Here is a 6,000-nt window from a genome sequence, read left to right on the forward strand (position 1 = left end):
GTAACCTGCCAGTAAGAAGTATTCAAACCAAAAAGTCTCCCCGAGGGAAATGATAAGAACTCCATTTTAAAATCATATAAATCAAGATGGTAGGAGGTTCCAACTTATAAATTTTACAGTAAATACATCAAGATTTAAAGTCAGATTTTTAAATGAATTTTTATTTATAGTGAGGAATAAAAGTCCATATCAGGGAAACAGAATAAGTTACAAAATAAATCCTTTCCTTCCTTCTTGAGTATTTGCTTTTGCTCACCAATTTTTTAAAAAGATTGCCAAACTAAAAGAGAGCACTGAGGAGAGGGGTGGGACACAAAATATGTAGCAAGTGATTTTTTTTTATCACCATTTTGTTTTACAGTGGGTTTGGGGTTTGGTTTTAATGAGAAAGGAGATGGCAGATATTGTCAATAGTAACACTCTGCCTCTAGGAACATGGATTTAAAAATCTAAATGAGATACCACATGTGCCCAATAATAGTAGCTACTACATATCACCTGAATGATTCTCATAAAATGAAGGAAAGAACCTAGGTGCTTTGATGGTGTGGAGGAAAATAATCCTTCCTGGATATGCAGTGAAGACAGGTTTGGAAAAAGCTATCTATAAAAAGTTATTTTCTATAATTGATGGAGTTAGTTTTCTGGAATAAGAACTGAACTGAACAGAACTAAACTACTATTGAATCCACAGTAGTCAGTTAATAACCTCTAGGTGCCCTTTCTCTTCCAGGATTTATTTCAGGATCTGGAGAAGAGGGCTAGGAAGAGGAAATCATCTTATCCCTTTAGTTGATACCCAAATCTGCAACCCAAGAAATGTATGATCAGAAAAAATGTAAAACAAACAAAGAAAAAACAACAAGAAGTTTTCCCCCAAACCCCTATCCAAAGCCGTGGTGGAGTATCATTGTGTTTACTTTTCAAAACACTGGAGCGATTGTTCTTTATAACTGTTCTTGGGAAAGAGTGGAACTACTGCATTACCCTAGGTATACATCTGGGCTGATTACAAGGGTGGGGCCAGAGGAGTACTAAATCCTGTTTAAATAAATAAAAGGGGCTGGAGAAGAAAAGTGTTAACAGTCATTCTCCAAAATAGACCCCAGTGAAATGCAATTACGATTTATCAGATACCCTGCATTTTCCTCTCCAAAGAATTCTACAGAACATTGTGGTTTAAAAGAAATGCACCAAGGCTGGAATCTAGTTACATTAAGCCCTAATTTGACTCCTAGGTTTGTTCTCTGCTGGAAGCTTTCTGTCTGTGTATACTTCTCTTTCCAAATGAATTTTCCCTAGAGGCATCAGAGAAGTGGAAAGTCTTTTCTCTGGAGGCTCCTTTTCCAATTTTTGCCTCTCACCTTTGTAAAATACTTAGTTCCTTTAAGCCATTTCACAGTGTGAGATTTAATTACATTCTGGGTTGCTTTTTTTCTGGTCCCTCCTTGGTGTCACTGATTTGATCAAAACCACCAACTAGAGATTTTATTGAGTCCTAAAACCTAAGACACCCAGACCAAATTTTAGAAAACCTTGTTTTTTTTACTAAGGTTCTCTATTTTCTCAGCATGCTTATCTTACATTGAATTAATAAAGTTTTGGTGGCTGTTTAAATAGATTAAATGTCACACTTTAAATAGAAAGAGAAGGCTCTACCTAACTGACCTATTTTTCATCTGTGATTTAGAAAAAGGCGAGATTAGCATGGATATTGCATTTTCAAGGACCTCACCACTATTAAATAGACTGTTAAGTGCATTTTATGGCTGAAGAGTCTGTTCTCAGTTCAGTCTACAAGACGTGCTAAGTTCATCTCTACCTGCTACATTGAACATTCACTGACTAAAATACTTTCTGTGGATGTAATACCTATGCTCTGTATCTTTTAAGTACATAACTCTAAATATTTTAGGACTAGTAAAACGTAACTCAATAAAAGTCCCAAGAATATGTGTTGTCCCTCAAGACAAATACAGTGTTCTTATTTATCCAATGATGTACATCCTGCGCTCCATTAGCAGCTGCATATCATAAGGTGACCAGATGTTGAAAACTAACATAGTCACTCATAAAATGAGATTCCAAGTCTTCTTTGAACCAAAAAAGCAACAATAACTGGTTAAAACTCCATCCTCACAACAACTTAACTTGCTCTCAGCGTTTCAAGGCTGTAAAGGAAGTGGTTGATGGACTTCTAATGAACAGACATATTTTACCATTCATTCTCACTGCAACTTGGGCCAACTTCAGCATTTTTCTCTTGTTGTTGCCTTTTAATTAAATTTGCCTGGCTGTTTACCTTTTCATTTAGGTGATCTTTGAACACTAAAGAAAATGTCAGTGAATAAACATGAGATAAATCTTAAATTTAAAAATCAAAAGTACTTATATAAATCAAAAAATTATTTTCCTGTGTCCCTCCCTCTTTCATCAGTTTATAATCTATTGTATTGTGTTAGCAAACCCAAAAAGAAGTAAGTCTGTTAAAGGAGAATTCTGTTAGAAAGCCTACTTCCCTGCTTTTGCTTCCTTGACATGCCAGAACTTTGATTTTAATTGTTCAGCAGACTTCATCTAACCCAGATATCCATACATAATAGTAATTACAGGTATTCTTCAATTCAGAGCTTTATGTACCCAAAAGATCCCCTTATGGGGAGAAAAAGACTATTCATTCTGAAGGTTCCCAATAGCCCAGACATACATCTCAATCATTTAAGCCTTTTAAATTCCCCAACTTTAACTTTCTGTGAAGAAATTCTATTAACCACTCTAAATAAAGAAAAAATTTCTTTTGATTCTTCTTCCTTTCTGCCACAAATGATACAGCCTTTCCCACTCTGCCCAGCTGGCATTACTACACTTGTTCTTCTACATTCTTATTCCTCTTTGCTAATGCCTCCCTTCCAGCACCTTATTCATTCCTCCTTGTGTTGTAGTTAGTTATATACAGGTTGGCCAGCAACAAAATGTTATGCTTCTTAAGAGGAAAGTAAATGCCTCATTCTTCTCTATAGTCTTTATAATTTTCAGTGCAATATTTTGAACCAGCTGGTTCACAATAGACACTTGCTGAATTAATTTAAAAATTCATTACTTAACCAATTAATAATCAATATTACATTAATTAAAGACTAAGCTAAGCTGTTAGAGAACTCCTAAATTCCCAGTGGGACCAACAAGAATAACTTGAATATACTTGAGAGTACATTCGTTTTTTTAAATATCCCAAAAGAAAACATCATCTAAGCCCCTTTGAACATTTTATAAAGCAATTTTAATGGAGTTATTTATGACTTGGTAAATTATTCATTCTACAGAGGCACTAAGTCTAGGTCTCATTAAAAAAAGAAAAAAAAGAATGGAGGGCTGAGACTAGATTACCTAGATAATTCAAATTCCATTTTACTTTTCTCAGAATTACTTGGATTCTTTCTTTAGTCTTTTCCTTTGCTTGGTTGAGATATAGTCTTTAATGTTCTTAAGTCCAGCCACAAACAAGAAATGCTGGAGAAGATGTAGAGAAAAGGGCACCCTCCTACACTGTTGGTGGGAATGTAGTTTAGTGCAGCCACTATGGAGAACAGTATGGAAATTCCTCAAAAAACTAAAAATAGACTTACCATATGATCCAGCAATCCCACTCGTGGGCATATATCCAGAGGGAACTCTAATTTTAAGATACATACACCCCAATACACACACACACACACACACACACATATATACACACACAATATACATATGTATTAAAACACATATACACAATATATAAACATATGTATACTATATATATAATGCAATACCACTTAGCCATAAAAAAAGAATAAAATAATGCCATTTGCAGCAACATGGGTAGACCTGGAGATTGTCATACTAAGTGAAATAGGCCAGAAAGAAAAAGAAAAATATCATATGATATCACTTATAAGTGGAATCTAAAAAAATGAGACAGATGAACTTATTTATAAAACAGAAACAGACTCACAGACATAGAAAACAAATTCGTGATTACCAGGGGGGGAAAAGGGGTGTGGTTGGAGGGATAAATTGGGAGTTCAGGATTTGCAGATACTAACTACCATACATAAAATATAAATAGCAAGGTCCCGCTGTATAGCACAGGGAACTATATTCAGTATCTTGTAGTAGCCGATGATGAAAAAGAATATGAAAAGGAAAAAATATATATGTATAACTGAATCACTATGTTGTACACCAGAAATTAACACAATATTGTAAACTGACTATACTTCAAAAAAAAAAAAGCACAATAACATCAGAAAAATAAAGTTCTTAAGTCCAAGAGTTGTCAAGTTCTCTAGATCAAAGATCACTAAAAGTTTTTCTTGCAAAAGGAAGTCCTACTGTGGAATTAAGAGCACAAGACTGGAAGTCAGAAGACCTGGTTCTAATCCTGATGCTGTTACTACCCATGTTTTCTTGTCCAAAACACTTTACCTTTCTGACCTCAGTTTCCTTACTTATAAAATTAGACAGTTTTTATACTAGATAATCTCCAAAGTCCCACTCAATTCATAAAACCCTATTAATTTATTACAAATAGCATTGATATTTATTTGTTTAATTAAGTATTGGGAAAAGTAGTATGTGCATGTGTAGATTAAAATTGTCCACAAATTCTTTGAACTTCCTCCCTGTAAGAGATAGGATCTCTTTCCTCAGTCCTTGAATGTATGTGGGCTGGCCATGTGACTTTCTTTGACTAACAGAATATGGCAGAGGTGTTGTACGAGTTCCTCTGATTCTAGGTCTCAAGAGGCCTTGAAACTTCAGCCCTTGCTCTCCCTGAACACAGGCAACATATCAAGAAGCTGAGGCTGACCTGCTGGAGACAGATGGCTCACGGGACAGCCAGACACTTTAGTGAGTCCATGTTAGATCATCCAGCTCTTGTCCAGTCCCCAGACAAATGCAGCCACATGACCAAGAGAAGATCAGGAGAACTATTCTGTGAGCCCACCCTAACTGCAGACCCTTAGAACTGTAACCAAAGAAAATAGTTGTTTAGCCCCAAGTTTTTTGTTTTTTTTAATTTATTTTTTGACTGACAGATCCTGCCTCAGGTTTATTTGTACAAACAGGACAGGTAGAAATGAGCCCCATGCAGACAGCAGCCCAGGTGTTGCACTAGTCCTTATATCCTCACATCAGTAGATGAAAGCCTCTACTCCGGAGCTTTTGTGGGGGCCTGGGCACCTTTGGGAGCCTGAGCCTGAGCCTGAGCTGCAGCTGAAGCTGCCGCCTTGGTCTGAGCCTTGGCCTTTGGCCAACAGAGCCTGAGACCCTTGGTGATGCGGGCACGAGCACGTTTCCTGAGCTTGGGGTGAGCAATGCAGGCAAGCTGACTGTGCTCGCAGCTGTTTCCCTTTGGGATCTTGGGCTTGACCTCCGTGGGCTTTCCGAGAGCCTTGCCAGCCTCAGCATGTGCACTCATGGCCTTGGCATTGTTGGCCTGCATCTTCTTCAGGCCCTTCTTGGTGTGCTTCTTGGTAAAGAGCATGTTCCTCACGAACTTGGGGTCCATGCCTTTTAGCCACTAAGTTTTGAGGTGATTTGTTATATGTAGCAATAGATAACTGGCATAATACATCTGGTAAGAAAAAAAATTTTTTTCAGAACAAGCAAAAATGTATCTTCTTTCACAAAACCTGAGTTTCCATCCCCAGAGGCAACAGCCCCCCACAATGGGAGCATATTCTACACACTGCTATGCATTTTGTTTGATTCCTTTAATATAATATAGAACTTACTCTACATCAGCCATATAAATGGCCTTGGAGCATTCTATCCTACAGATAATATAGCATAATTCATTTAACCAAACCCCTTCAGATGGACATTTAGGCTGCTTCTGCTTTTTTGTTAATTACAAACATTGATACAATGATCATCTTTGCACACACACACACCTATGCATACATGTAAGAATATCTCTATATCTATAGGAGGTGGGAATGGGGACCAAGGATGGTG

At 37.0% G+C, this 6,000-nt stretch overlaps 1 pseudogene; it reads right to left on the minus strand.

Annotated features, from left to right (window-relative positions):
- Positions 1–5,191: 5,191 nt before the first annotated feature.
- LOC116283061 (large ribosomal subunit protein eL29 pseudogene) lies at positions 5,192–5,551 on the minus strand (annotated as a pseudogene).
- Positions 5,552–6,000: the final 449 nt, after the last annotated feature.

The sequence above is a fragment of the Vicugna pacos genome, chromosome 13 (genome assembly GCF_048564905.1).
Source record: "Vicugna pacos chromosome 13, VicPac4, whole genome shotgun sequence".
In the NCBI taxonomy this organism is placed as follows: Eukaryota; Metazoa; Chordata; class Mammalia; order Artiodactyla; family Camelidae; genus Vicugna; species Vicugna pacos.